A 16,109-nucleotide genomic window follows, 5' to 3' on the forward strand; every position below is an offset into this window, starting at 1 on the left:
TTAATACTAATAATCTTTAGTATTATTGTTAATTATTTAGTCTTAGTCTATTAAATCTATTTATATCTCAATCCTTGTGTTTCTTTGTGTTCCCCGATTCCCTTTTCCGGGTGGGGAGGGGTCATCGGGTGATAAAATAATTGTCTAACGACAATAGGTTGTTATGGGTTTTCTCAAACCATAACAAGGTGCCTTTGCATCCAAGTGCTCCGTTTCTCAGGCGCCAGCGTTTAACAGGCAAGAGCATCAAACCTGTGGCTGATGGGAGCAGGTTCAACGCGCCAACGTGACCTTGTCCAGTCATTTCTGGGCTGATGCTCTCTCCGCATTGGTGATAAATACCGATAGCATCAACCCTTGCTTGGTTCACAAGGGTTGTCCTTGCTGCATGGGGAGAAAGACAAAAATGCTCGGAAGTGGTTTAATTGAGCTGCTGCTACTTCGTTAACTCCCCTTTCCTTCACCATCCATGGTTATTTTGGAGAAGACTGCACTAGCTCTTATGAGGGTTATTCCTCTAGCTCTTATACTTAATAGGACACATTCTAGCTCTTATAGAATGGCTCCTGTATGAGCATTATCACTTCTCGACCTGCAGCCGAGCCAACTCGGTCAGTTGCCCAGCCCGCCCAGTAGCTGGCCACCACTGCCAGCTGGCCAAAGCCGTGGCTGTCCTCCCGCTGCCTCCTGGGCAGCCCAGCACCCCCTGCAAAGGGCTCTTGCAGCCCTTTCTCACCAAACAGCTGCTGTAGGAAACTTAGCCCGGTGTGATTACATCTCCATTTGTCACGATAAATGTCTATTGAAAAAAAGCCTTTATGTACATACACACGTAGATATATATGTATTTTAAAACCCCACATATTTAATGTCTGTCAAACAGAAACCTAAAATAAGAGCAGGTAATTTTGCTTGGGAGTTTTGTGATGACTTCTTTTTGTACTTATGTTAATTTTCAAAAAACCCCCTGTGTCTAATATTGAAAGACAGCCTACGGCGTGCTCTCCAGACTGCCCCCTCCTCCAGCCTCACTAAAGTGAATAATATTACGTACGTAACCACTCCCCCCTCCCACCTCCCCCGATCTCTGACAGCAATGATTCTTTTTGTTATTGATTTGGCTTCCTCCCCCCCCCTTTTTTTTTTTCTGGTTAAGCTCTAGTACACATCCGTGGTGTTGGGCAGTAAGTCAGATTTCCCCTGGTGAATTACTGGGAAGCGGGGGGAACTTAGGTTTTGTTCTCTGGTTATAGTTCCATGTCAAGGGATTCATATGAGCTCATATGAATGCACATCCTGAGTTAGTCCAATTCCCAGCCAGTGCTGTTTGTGTTTTTTTTTTTTAAATGCAGGTGGTGCATCACAAGAAGGGGTCAAAATCCCCTTCTCATTTACAACTTCAAGCAAAGCTGGTGAGATGGGGATCTGCTGCGAGGAATGCAGCTCCCTGCAGTGGTTTGGGCTTTGAAACCAATGCTTTTCTTACCGACTGCTCTCAGAAATGCCATCGAGTACCATGGGGCAGAATTTGATCAAGGCACGAAGTATTCTGTACCCCAAGACCACCTGGGCAGAATTTCCACGTACTAACATTGCTTGGTGGAGGATGCATTTCGTTTCCTATTGCCTGACATTGGTGACGAAGAGTGACCCCTGGTAAACATCTCACTGCAAACTCTGGTAACGTTTATATTGGTGTAAACCTTTAATAATTCAGTTGGCTTCAGCAAATTTACTCCAGGTACGCTGTAGAATAATTAGGATGGGGATATGGCCAGCTATCTTATAAAAACAGCCTCTTACTTCATTTTATAGCTTCTGGAGTGAAAAGTTGCACCTTAAATTGCTTCTGCTGCAATCCTCAAGCCACCAAGGCATGCCTATCTAAGCAGACCTCGTTTTTAAGACTTTGCTTAAATATATGCCCGTCTTGCACTGCTTGCTGGTTACAGTTTAATGGGAATTAGATGTCTTAGCCTTTGCCGTAGTCCCTAACGCGCAACCGCTTAAAAGGCAAGAAAAGTCGCCAAACTTATAATTCACCATGGTAGGTTATAGCTTATTTACCCTGGAACTTATTACCTGCAACGAGGACAAGACTTATTTCTACTGGAGGGAAGAGATCATGGTATTTTTTATTTACGTATTATTAACACACAGTCTAAGAGAAAAGCATGATGTTGCGTGGCTCTTTCACAATCATGTGCATGTCTAGACCAGCCTACATTTGCCTGAAAGAAAAAAAAAAAGTCATCATTTCCAGAGACTTTTTTTTTTTTAAAAAAAGGAAGTTTGGGTGGTGGCGATAGAGCAATGAATGATGACCCCTGGCAGGGCTGTTCTCTTTGAAGGCTGGTGTCAGGTCAGGTGCTTGGAGGCAGGAAAGTCTCCGATGCTCCTGTGCATTTGAGTCATATCAGTAGTGTGCACCATTAAAGTTCAAAATGCATTACTCAGACCAGATGTGTAGCTCAGGCCCCATCAGGCCCAGCCAAACCTGAGTCTACGTGAATGTCAAATTTAACATATTCATCACCAGAATTTTCTTCCCCTCACTTTTTCTTTTGGGCGCTCATCAGAGAAGACTTATTAAGGCAGGGTTTCATATCTATCGAGGTTTCATTATTTAATTAACCGACTTTCAGTTCAGACAGTTTGCTGTTACCTCAGACCTTTAAGCTTTGCTCATATTCCCAGCAATGGGGCTACACCAGGTCTCCAGTCTGGGCTCCACTGTGCACTCAGTCCTCCTCAGACTGGTAAGATTTTTTCTGAGGATTTGAGTTTTTCATGTTTCTGCACATTCTAAGTTGACTACAACCACGGTCTCATCTACCATATGGAGTTAACTCACTGTCACACATCCATTCTCTGATCCAGGCTCACTCTTCTCTCCCAGAAGAGAAACCTGCCAACACCTTTGACCAAGGACAAGCTGGTCTTTAATGTGCCAGGCTTTGCTGCACTTTCCACTGGGCAACTATATCTTCACTAACTCCCCAAGGTTCCCGTGGTTCCATTTTCATAGAATCATAGAATGGCTAGAGTTGGAAGGGACCTTAAAGATCATCCAGTTCCAACATCCCTGCCATGGGCAGGGACACCTCCCACCAGACCAGGTTGCTCAAAGACCCATCCAGCCTGGCCTTGAACACCTCCAGGGATGGGGCAATCCACAGCTTCTCTGGGCAACCTGTTCCAGTGTCTCACCACCCTCACAGCAAAGAATTTCTTCCTCATATCTAACCTAAATCTCCCCTCTTTCAATTTAAAACCATTACCCCTTAGCCTATCACACCATTCCCTGATGAAGAGTCCCTCCCCATCTCTCCTGTAGCCCCTTTAGGTACCGGAAGGGGCTCTAAGGTCTCCCCAGAGCCTTCTCTTCTCCAGGCTGAACAATCCCAACTCTCTCAGCCTGTCCTCATAGGAGAGGTGCTCCAGCCCTCTCATCATTATTGTGGACCTCTGCTGAACCTGTTACAACAGGTCCATGTCCTTCCTGTGCTGAGGACTCCAGAGCCAGACGCAGTACTCCAGGTGGGGTGCCACCAGAGCAGAGGAGAAGGGCAGAATCACATCCCTCAACCTCCTATTTGCACCACAACAAGTCTTCTGCCTCACTCTTCCCCCACCCTCAAGCCAGCTGCCGCATCGGGCACATTCCTTCGCTCCCTGAGGCTTAGGAGAAGGCGAGGGTCACTAGCACGGCTTGTTGAAATTTTCCAGTGCCTAATGCTTCTCCTTTATGGCTTCAGCTGGCTTCTTCAGATGGCTTCAGCTGTAGAAATCCAGAAGTCCAACCGCGCTCTGCGAAGGGCTGAGCCTCTGAATTTCACAGTATTTATTCTTGTGAGTTAATAATGCTTCCGATTTGGAAATAACTTTGGATTAAGCTCTCATCAGATTCTAGCAGGAAATACAGCAGTCATGGGTAGGTTTTTATCTCTTTTTTTTCTGCTCTGCAATGAAGGTTCAGCCTGCAATAATAATAACATCTGCAGTATAGCTGCTGAAGCTGTGTTTGTGCCTAACCTTTTTTTATTAACATAGTCCTTCTGTTATGTTTCAGGGTGTAACTAAATATTTTCAGTTCTAGGGAATGTGTAGCTAGATCATATCAATCATGACTTATTTTCACCCAGTTAAAAAGCAATAAGCCATTTAAAAATACTTGCTAATGTATAAAAGATTGCACAAATCTCCGTTTTAATACCGCAATAGTGAAAATATCATCAGCAGATACAACTAACCCAGCGAAGCCTACAATAAATGGAAATTAACCACAGGACATCACAGAGGTCAGCAAAACCAGAAGATGGTAACTTTATAGGCATGTGGAGCCAGCAAGTGTTTAATCTATAAACTCTCTTGTTTTGAGCTGGGTGAAGCAGAGACAAGTAGACACAAGAAAAAGTACAAACAAGTTCTTTATTCTGAAACTGCATTAGAGCCCTCTAAAGATAGCATCAAGGACTGCGTGGAAATCCCCTGGATCCGTTTTGTAATTTTTTCCGGTGAATCTCAGGATAGCAAATAGGAGAGGGGAGGGTAAGTGGATGACCACAGCTGGTGTAGGCTGCTTTTGGTATTCCGCTTTTGCGGTGCAGACACCCGAGGTGGAATTCGTCCCTGTTGCCTTCCCCTCCCTTGACTACAAGGTGCGTCCAGATGACTAGTCCAGGCGTCAATGTTTACTCTGCAAAGGCGACACGCTCGATGAGATGAATCTCACAACCCATTTCTAAGGTGATGTTTCCTCCTGGAGAGAATTGGAAAACCAGGGCAATATGCAGATTGCCTTTTACTTCATAGCTTCCGGACTAAACAGTTTGGTGCTGAACAAACTTCAGAGACACCCAAAACTTACAGTGACTAGTGCCTGCTGAAATCCCTGGGTGTCAGGCATTTAAATGTCTTGCATGTCTGGGGTAATTTACCTCTCACATTTTCCATTTATATATTTGTTCTGCATGAAATTGGAGAAACTAACACTCACCTAACTCTCCTTGGTAGTTATGAGATTAAATTCATTGATGATTACAGTATGCACTGATATCCTCAGGCGAAAGATCCGATACCTAAATAACAGTGCTTAACATTTCTATCTGCATTGAGGATGTATTCACTCCTCACTCACAACAGAACTTTCCAATCAACCGAGTCTCCTCCACCGTTTTTCTGAAGTCACTTTGTCTTGTTTTCTTTCAGGTACTCCATGGGATACAGAGGAATCAAAATGAAACTTGCCCAAAAGGGAGGGTATGGAACCAGATGCATGTCTTTGCACTAAACAACAGCTAAATTCTAAGCCCACTTCACTACCATTTCCTTGGTTATCTTGCCAGTGTTCTGGAAATACATTTGAATTCTCAAATAATTCCCAGTTCAGGCCCAATATGTTCCCAGTGTAGAAGATCAGAGCAGATGCATTTATATCAGGGTAGAGCTGTTTGGAATAAGTGTTAATGGCAAGAAACTTGGCATTGTTGCCAAAGACAATATATCCTCCGCTTGCATTAATAATGCATTCAAGAAAACGGGGTTTTCCTTTGTAGTCAGTGGAATTACGTTAAAGAACTACCTGGCTCCATCATTGGTTTCTCTTTCTAACAAAGCAAAAGGTCTGAAAGGTTGTCAAACGACAAGGAAAAGTACTGGGCTGTGGGTTTCTGTACACTGCTTGCAGTTGGCTGTGGATCAGTATGTTTAGCATCTTTGAATGATAATACAGTTGAGATGTACCAGGGAATTTGTATCTGACTTACACAATGATTAATGTTATAAATTAGGGGAAATAGATGACCCACTTGTTTACTCTGAGGTTTTCAAGGTTATCAAGGGAGATGAGAATAAACCACCGTGGCATGAACAAGGAAGTTAAGTGAGAAGTTCATCCAGCTGTCTTTTATCTGTTTCTGCAGTGACTTATTGCCGTAATCAAGGGATAAACACCCTCTTTGCAGTGGAACAATATTCATAATAAAGATAAAGTTGTGATCTCAGTGAGACCTGGGAAGTACCCATAAAAAAAAATCTTAGAATTACTAGCATGGAAAAAAATCCCAGCAACGAGAAATACGGGGGGAAGAATCACCTCTTCTCCTACATTGCTTATACGTCCATCAATTGCATCATTCCCTTTTACCCCTATAATGAACAGTGAACTCATATTGATTTATTTGCCCACTGTGCCCCCTACGATCTTTGTTGTTCTCTGGATATAATACTCCACCTTGTATTTGCCTGTATTAATGTGCATTTGTTTCAGTGGGTCTAGTTTGCTAACTCGTCTATTTCACACTGTCTGACTCCTCCGTATTTTACTGTTTTCCCACTCCTCCTGTCATCTTTGGGTTTTATCAGTAGTGACTTAATATTTTCTTCCTGGCCACAGATGAAAATGCGGGATGAGATCAAATCTGGCACAAATCTCTGCAGAAAATAACTAGAGAAGTTACATGCTGAAGATTTCTGATTGCCAACCTATTAGTAATTCTGCCAGGGCACCAGTTCTCAGCTAAATGGGTTTTTTCCCAGAAAGAATTGCTAGATTTTTCTGTTGAAACATTGTACAATATTGAAACAAATACCTCACAAATGTCTACTTAATTGCTTTTATCATCCAGGCTAATAATTGACATCAGCAAAACATGGAATCAGGTTTATTTAAGAAGCTTTTTCTCTAATAATTAACATAGGATGACACTGGTTGTTTTCCTCCTTCTTCAAGTAACTGTTGTAGGATTTGTGGGTGTAAGTTGCATTCAGGAAGAAGTGATATTATTTACTTGTATCACATAAGAACAATATTTCCATTACATTAATATTTAAGGGAAATGTTAGACACAGAACCAGGATGTTTACTGAACACTTTTTCCCCTCCATGTTTAGAATTTTATTATCTCCAGAAGAGGTATTTACTACCGCTGAGATTAATTTGATGATAAAAAAATTCTTTATTGCCTTTGGATTTGCCAACCTCAGATTTTCCCTTGATGAGAGTGCAACTTGGACTTGGGAAGATGTCCAAATGTTTCTAAATTCATCCTTCTACAAGTATTAGTGTTCTGTTTCGATGAAATGGATTTGCTTTGGAAAGATTTAATCATTTTATGCTGCCCGTTGCCTGTTAGTTCTGAACAGCAAGGAGCTTTTGACTTGAGGCAAAAAATGACCTGGGGAGACATAACCTACAGTATAAAGGCTCTCCAGTGTCATTAACCTTTAGTAGCCCCTGTGTACCCATCTAATCCACACAAAAAATAAGCAAAGTCAAATCCATGAAAAAGTTTCCCAACAGGTACAATTTTTTACCTGCCATCCATTCAAAACATGTAAACCACCCTATCTTCTGGTCTCTGGTGCTAGACTTTGGGGAGTTTCAATCCCTGTACGTGGGAGAGAAGCGTTCATGCTGTAAACAAGTCAGATGTCAAAAGAACAAATGGATGACACACACAGGGCGCTGGGTTAGAGTTCAACTGTCAGGTTTTGGCATTATGTGGCAAGTTCCCTACTCCTACGTGTCTGCACCATCCACCCAGCTCCGCTGCCGTACTCCGGCTACTGAGCTGCCCCAGCCCAGCTGAGGAGAGGACCCTTTGATCCCTCGGTCTGGAAAATGTGATCTTCTTTAGTTTTAGTTCTACTCAATTGCTGTGTTGTACAAGAGCTAAACAAACTGCCAATAAAATTTTTTAAAAATACGTTTTCCAGTATTAAATAAGAGAAAACAATGTGCTATTGCTTTCCTCCATCAGGTCACTGAAAACTTGTTGCCCAGAGAAGCTGTGGCTGCCCCATCCCTGGAGGGGTTCAAGGCCAGGCTGGATGGGGCTTGGAGCAACCTGGTCTGGTGGGAGGTGTCCCTGCCCATGGCAGGGGGTTGGAACTGGATGGTCTTTAAGGTCCCTTCCAACCCAAACCATCCTATGATTCTATAATTTCCCTATACCTCTCAGCTCCAAGAACTCCAGGTTGCAGCTTGCAGGGCTGAGGACACCTCAGGATCATTTTTCTCCAAAACATTCAGGCCTGATAGGTTCTGAAGAGGGATTTTTCTCTCAGAAGGCTCTATCTGGGGAGAGTCTAAATGACACTTTTACAAGCTCATTTGCAAAGAGGGAGTTTCCCATTTGCGACTACAGGAGATACCATGTTGACTCATTAAAAAGAGTTAATTACAAGGAAGAATGGCACCAGCTGACTGTCAGGTGCAGGCCGGTGGGCGCAGTCTGGGTGAAGCGGCCAGGGGTTCACACCAGTGTCCGGGTGCTCGGGCTGTTTGGTTGTTTGGAGAACGGCAGCACAATGCTGTGCAGCAATTTGGCAGAACTTCCATTTCTTTCCTCCTCTCCGTGTATTTTCTGTGCCAGAAAACACCAGCGCTGCCACTTTACCCTGAGTACCCCATGTTTGTAAACTGAGACAGTTCCTGGTGGGGCATTCAGGCAGGTCAGAGCATCCATCCCTGCCCAGAAATACCCTGGGTGGTCCCCGGGTGCAGGAGCTGGAGCGCTCCCCTTGGGCTCTCCAGCATGACCAAGGCAACGTGGAAAGCTGGGGAAATCAGCTCATTAAAGCTTGTATTCACCCCAAGCTCATTGCAGCCTCCATCAGTTCCCCCCCTCACCACACGAAATACGGGTCTTTAGGATGTGGGGCAAAACCCCATGTGCAGTGAAGCCTGTGCTAGGTGTGAGCTTCTAACCGCTGGCACCACCCCAGGCACCCACAGGACTTTTTATTTTTTTTTTTTTTTTTTTCTGGTTAAATTGTGGTTCATCCATCTCAGCTTTTCTCAGAATGATTCTCTAACGAGCTGAAGGCGCCAGCGTGGATGGGCACGTCGGTACCGCACCAGTCGCTCAGGACAGCCCGATGTGCAGAACTGTGCTCAGCCTCACTCACAGCAAATGAACCAGGGTATCTAAATACTCTGAGTACTCTAAATACTCTAAATACTTCCCAGCTTGAATTCTCAAGGGAACTGTAATTACAAATTTAAGAGGAAAAATTTTGTGTAACCAATTTTTCCTGAAAAATTGTGATGAGGAAAGAGAAGAAAGAGAAAGCAAACAGTTTTATTGTTTTGGTTTTGTTTGGTTTTTTTTTTTTTTAATGCTGCACCTTATAATTGTAAAATTACCTATGTCAATGCAACATAAGCTTTTTGCAATATCATTGTACATAACGTCAAAACCTTAACATGAAGTCGTTACCTGGCACAATACAATATTACTGAAAGGCTGGATGAAAAGGACAGGGTATGTTTACAGTCTGCCTTGTTTTCCTCCATAACTAACCTAAGTTACTTAACCAAAGAAACCGGTGAGAGGAAAATGAGGTCTTGCCTACAACGTTATTTATCTTGTCGCCAGAACTAAGTTTATCATGTAAAGATAATAACTGCAATTAAAAAGCCAGCACCTCACCAAATAACAGTGAGAAACAGGAAAAGATAAGTCACACCACACCCAGAAACTTCTCTTGCACAGTCACAGAATAACCTGAGTTTCCTGAACAAATGACAGGTGATTTTTTCCAACCTTCAAATACTCATTTTTGTCCTCCTACTTCTAGCTTAATCAAAGACCACACGTGAAAACCTTAACACAAAAAAAAAAATCACCCTTAAATACTCACCCAGAGCGGACAAGTCTGTCCTCTGTGCCCACCAGCAGTGCAGTGCATGGGCTCATCTCTGCAGAGGGTCTCCCCCCATCCCACCTCCTCCAGCCCTCCAGGCAGGCAGTGGTGGGCGGGATGCTGCACCCCCAAGCCACTACCTCTTCTGCTTAGACCATCTCCCGCTTCTACTATCCAGGGGAATATGAGTACAGAAGCTTATTTGATTTCATCTGATCAATAGCCACTTGAGAGTAATGAGTGATTACTTCAACAGCTGTCCCCTATTTTTCCCCTGGGTATTAATTACGCACACTCCTCCCCACCCCTCATCTGTGAGACATGGGGGAAGCTAGCCACCGGTGATGGCTTATCTGCACAGATTTCATGTGGCTTGTCATCACAAGACAGGGTTTGGGAGATCGTGCAGCTTTTTTTGTTAAACAAAGTGGTTTATTCTGACTTCTGTCACTTAGTTTTTTGGGTTTTTTTTTTTTTGTTTGAAGTGTTGGGTTTCCACAGATAGGTGTTTTAAAAACAAATTCTGCCAACTTTTAGATGGTATCTCTCCTCCCTAAAACCTCACTACAGTAAAATCTAAGTTGGAAGTATACCATGATTCATGCAACCTCTTCCTTTCCCACGTGAAAATAGTTCTTGTTCCTCAGACAGTTTGTCTAGGTGCTTTTCACGCATGTCTATGTACCTTGTACGTAAGTCTCAGTTTTTCTTCATTTCAGAAGTTGTTTTAGACACAGTTCTTATCTCCAGCCTCATCTCTCCAAGCAACATGAAAATATTGTCATATTTTTCCAAAAGGTCTCAGGTGCTTCCACCCATTCCAAAAGTGATTGCTGCCAGAAGATGTGGGATGGGAAGTGGCCCTTTGGCTGGAGCAGCACATTGTGCACACTCATCTGATGTTCTCAAACGATGCCTTCAGTTTCCACGATTCCACTGTCTTCCAAGGGCTGGTGGATCTCCACAGCTTCCCTGCATGCACGGTCTCCCACCTGCTTTGGCGTCCCGACATCTCCACCTCTGTGCTCTCCAATTCCAGAGGCTCGTTGCTGCCTGCCTGGGATGGGACGGGGCTGGAGAACCCTGAGCCAACCAGGGCATGGGGGCAGCACCCACGGTCGGCACAGCCACCCTCGTGCAGTGAGAGTGCTGAAAAACGTTTCCTTGTGGGTAGATTCTCCTTCCCAGTTCCTCTTTTAGCCATTTTTTGCCTTCCCCTTGCTCATCACAGCCTCCTCCTGCCTGCATCACCAGCCGGCTGCATTTCATCTTCCCTTCTGCAAACAAGCACATCGTTCCATGACCAGCAACCATCCCACTCTGTCCCAGATGCTTGGCTTTCCAGCGCACAATCTTGCTGGCCCACCCCATGCACCACAGCCACCCTGTGAAGCCCACAGGACTTCACGGTGGCCACCCGTCTCTGCTGCCCTCTCAATGCTTCTCTGCCTCTTTAAGAAGGTACCGCATCAAGAGGGAAGAAGTGTTTGGGTTTTTTTTTTTCTAGGAGGTTATTTAAGGCTGCCTGTTGCATAATTAAGCAATGTTTCCACCAAGTGATTAGCAGCCTGCCCAGCTGTGAGTATCTTTTATTCATCCTGAGCTTGGGAGCACACCCAGGCTCTGGGCTTTGTGCGGAGCTATTTGCTCCTTTTCTCTGGAATTGTTTTCAGTGGAAAGAGATGAAAACATCCTCATCTTCTGGGGAGAGCTGTGAGAAAGCTCCAGGAATGGCTGGCCCCGGGGAGACCCATTCCCTCATCCATTCCCTCATCCATCCCCTCATCCCACATGGCACAGACTGAAGTGGGTAAGGCAGGGCTGGCTCTCGCACCCGTCCGACTGCACCCTCCGCGTTTTGGAGAACACGATGTGGGTGTAGAACCTCACCTGGCCTCTTGCCAGCGCTGCAGCCGCCCTGCCACAAGACGAGGTTTTCATTTCTAACCATAACGAAAGCACGGGAAAATGCTACTTAACGGGCAATTAAAGAAAAAACATATTCTCTAGCCTTCAAGAGCTGCTGTGCTCTGCTCGGGTGATCAAGGCTAAAAATGGCACAAGAGCTCAGGAGAATTGTTCCCTGAAGAATCACTTCCTGCCATCAAACTACAGGGTTTTTTTCCTTTTTTCTTTTTTTTTTTTTTTTTTTTTTGGCTTGAGAAGTCACGTAGCTACTATTTGTAAATTTTTCCTCCCTGTTCAATATTTTTTCTGTGCCCCCTCCGTTTTATAAAAGGGAATCCAGATGCCTTCTGGTCTTTCCAGTGCCTGTTGAAGGTAGAGAAAAACACCGCAAGCTTCAGTAGCTGACAGTCATGCATTATAGAGTCCAATATTCAAATACCACAGCAATGAGCAAGCTATGGCTATGTGGGGTGTAGCTCACTCTTCAGAGCTTCTTAAGAAATTTAATTCATGTTTCTTCCTAAAAGCAAAAAAGAGGGATGATGCACTTTAGGTGAATCAAGTAAACAACCCTTCCTTGCCTGAGCACTTTATTTATCGACCTTATTGCTCTCAGCTTAAAGGAGGCAGACAGTCGGTGACAGCTTTCCCAGTGATCGGTGTCACTTGGAGGTTCTCAGGTTCAAAACCATCACGCTGAGGGCTGGGTTACCAGCACAGCAGAGGAAGGCCTGTCTACCTAAGCATACTCATTCATTGATTAAAACTGCAAAAGGAGAAGATCAGAGATGAAAATCTCCTCTTCTTGAACTTCATGCAAATTTCAGTTTTGAGACTGAAAGAGACCCAAGTAGCCATTAATATTCTTACTGTCCCAAGGGGCACCACCAGCCAGGCAAGATGCTGCTCATCAACAACACGCTTCAGCTCTCCCATAAAGAAGGCTCTAGAAAACCCCACTGCTACACCTCTCTACGTGTGTTTTTACTACTTGACATCTTTTTCCTGAGGAAGCTGTCACCTCCACCTCCTTAAAGAAGACCAGACAGAACTGACATGGCTTTGCCTGTGGCTTGAAGTCCTCCGTTGCCATCCCAAATCTGAGAGAGAGAAGTACGCCTGTGCCTGGGTTAACACCACAAGCTTCCCAACAAAGCTTCCAGGCAGCTTCAAAACTTTTCTTACACCTTGATTGTTGGTGGAACAATCCGATACCAAAGATAGAAAACACTTGAAACTAAAAATATACAGCAGCCAGGGGTATTGTGTGTGGTTGAATAAGGGGAAGTACTTGACCTCGTGGTGCCCTGGGTTCCAGATGAGCAGCCCCGAGCCCTTTGAATCAGTATCTGACAGCTTGCTTTTTCATTGGTATTCATCCTTGCTGTTATGTGTCACATCTTCAACTAAACAATAAGAATAACTTCATATCATGACAGCTGCTAAAGGTATGCAGAACGAACAGTATGTACCCGCAAGGAGCACGTGGGTACATGGAAGCACATTGAACACGCACCACTTTCAGCCACGTAGAGAAAGGAGGAGAAGGTGAACAAAGTATTCATTGCATGAAGAGAGGGACCAAGAACATTGGAGTTCAATTTCCACTACCTAGGATTTAGATGAATCCTTTCCAGAGGTCTGTCTGTGAATAAGATAACTATGTGAGTTTGGATGGGTTCAAGGTTTCAACCTAGGAAAATAGTTTAACCTATCAATGCTTCAGTTGTCGGGGGTTTTTAATAGCATTCCTAGTAACGCTGCTCTGCACAACATTTTCGTATACCAGATCACCCCACTGTGAGGGCAGTGAGACACTGGAACAGGTTGCCTAGAGAAGCTGTGGCTGCCCCATTCCATTCAAGACCAGGCTGGATGGGGCTTTGAGCAACCTGGTTTGTTGGGAGGTGTCCCTGCCCATGGCAGGGGGTTGGAACTGGATGGTCTTCAAGGTCCCTTCCAACCCAAACCATTCTATCATTCTATGATCAGGTCTAGTATATTCTATAAAAATGTATACTATATCTGCATGCCTAATCCTGCCTCCTAGTGCTGGTGCAGCAAACAGACACCATCATCTCTTGAAGGTACGATGTTTCCGTAAGAGAAGATGATGGTCAGAGCCAGGCTCATAGCCCGTAAGCTCTAAAGAAAGGTTCAAAATCACAACTCACTTTCTGTTTGGCATCACCACGGGCAGTTTCATCAAGGACTGACTAAACAGGGATGCAAGATTAGCTTGACGGTCTGTTAAGAAATCCCTCATTTCCCCATTTTAGAAAGCTGCAACCATGTATTTTCTCCACATTTGCATAAGTCCTGCTCCTGTTATTAGAAACAACAGACACAACTCCGGAGACTTACTGGCAATCGACACAAATGGACAAAAAGTTAATAAATAGATCACCACTCAGCATAAGAAAAGTCTCTAGAGTACGCTTGTGTAACTACTTATTTGCATCACCTGACATTTATACTGATTTCTAGTGCCATGACATTAATAAAAAAAAGTAAATTTAAAAGGGCTTGCACAATTTTTATGAAGTCTTGAAAACACATTTGCACTCACCAGTTTCACGTGATATACCCCAGAGAAAGAGCCTCCTTTTAACCGAAAGACTAAGAAAGTAAAAATTTGATTAAACTATTTCAGCCTCAGCCAAACCTCATCTCAGACACTCTCAGATGACCCCATTTTGAATATAGTGGCTAATAATCGAAATTCAAATCTAGCTGCTGAAGCAGTGAAAAGGAGTAGAAAAAACCACCTGTACTCTTCGCCTGGGAATTTGCTACAAGTTTTCGAAGGCAATCATCATGGTCAACAAGAAACACCAATCCCCCCTTGTGGGCCAGTTGTTTCGGTAGCTATTCACCAACGTGCCTGCCATTATCCATCACTGTTTCTTCTCAATCCCTGGCAGCGCATATCAGGGTCCCCACAAGTGACAGTAACCAGGAACCCAGCCTTGTTGGGCAGAGAACTTCCAGGATACCTCAGTGATTAACCCAGTGCTCTACTGAGTGCTTATATTTCACTGTTTTATGTCAAGAAAGAGGATTCTATTCAAAATATTTTATCAGACATGGATACAGAAACCAAGATTTCCTATCACTGGGCACTCATCATAGTGGTTGGCAACTGGGATGCAGCATCGCTTCAGATCAGGCAGAACTGCCTTGAACTTCTGCTCCTCTCTTCAGCCGAGCCCACAATTTTCCCATTTTAAATGCACAAGAAACTGTTAAAGCCTTTCTATTTTAAAAAATTAATCTTCTCTTTCTAATCTATGTAGAAACAAAAAAGCTGCTCTACAAGGTGGGGGGGGGGGGGGGGGAAATTCATTAAAACAAGTAATTTAATTGCCTGGCCAAGAATGAGATAGCTCCAGGAACTGTTGGTGGAAAAACCTTGCCGTTCTGGAGACAGTGACCGATTTTCCTCTTGCTTGTCTGTGAGGCCAGTTTTCCACATTCTGCCTGTGAAATCAGCCTGGATATCGTAATGATTATTAAAAGCAGGTGGTCAGGAAGAAAATGCGTTATACAGGTTAGTCACATCCAAAGCGGCTGAAAAAAAAACCTGACAGAACACTTCTGTATTGAAAAAAAAAAAGCAGTGCTATCAGAGCGGTATTTCACAATATCACATCAGTTCTGCCAAAATGCTGTTTCAGAGGAAATGAGAAATTCCTGACATAATCAGGTGATCTGCTTAAATGTCTCAATGAAACAAAAAGAGCACCGAAACTACAGGTTTTTGTTAAAGTGAAATTCCTGTGCGAGTCCAAGTTAGACTAATCACAGGTCTAGATTTCTTTTGCTGAATTGTTATCACTTGTCTAACGTTCTCTGGTGACAAGTTCAGCACTCGTATTTCAAAAATTTCAAAATCCTTTATGAAAGAAAATCTTCAGCCCTTTTTCATGATTTTCAATTTGCTTTCTTACAGATTTTTTTTTAGCACAACGGTTTTATTTCTAAACGGTAAAAGAAACAAAACAATGTTTAATAAACAATGTCTCTCACTCCGTGAGTGTTATGTTTCCTTTATGGGTAGGACAAACATTTTCAAATATGGCAAACTAAAACTAAGTACCTATGTCCATGCATAGATCATCTCTGAAAATGCAAAATTAGCATTTATTTCCCTCAAGGAAGATGACTGCATTTATGTAAAAGGGTAAAAGTGGATGTTATGGGGCACAGAATTCCACACTGGCTAAGACATGGGCACCTCTGCTTTCACACCCCGCCAGGAGGTGTCAAGAGCTAGAAAAGCACTTTAAAGAGAGGAGTACATGCTGCAGTCAAGTAGCATATTGGGGATTTTTACCCTCACCCTGTTGTCCAGGGCCATTCTGCCTGGACTTGAGGCAACTTGGTGTTGCATTTTGTTGGTTTTGTTGTTTTTGTGGGTGTTTATTTTTGTCAGTTAGGTTGATGGTTGGACAAGATGATCTTGAAGGTCCCTTCCAACCTAGAAGATTCTGTGATTCTGTGACTGTGTTACAGCTGAACGGGACTGTTGTAATTTATGACCCTGCCTG

This window comes from Numenius arquata, chromosome 2, assembly GCF_964106895.1.
Source record: "Numenius arquata chromosome 2, bNumArq3.hap1.1, whole genome shotgun sequence".
Classification (NCBI taxonomy): Eukaryota; Metazoa; Chordata; class Aves; order Charadriiformes; family Scolopacidae; genus Numenius; species Numenius arquata.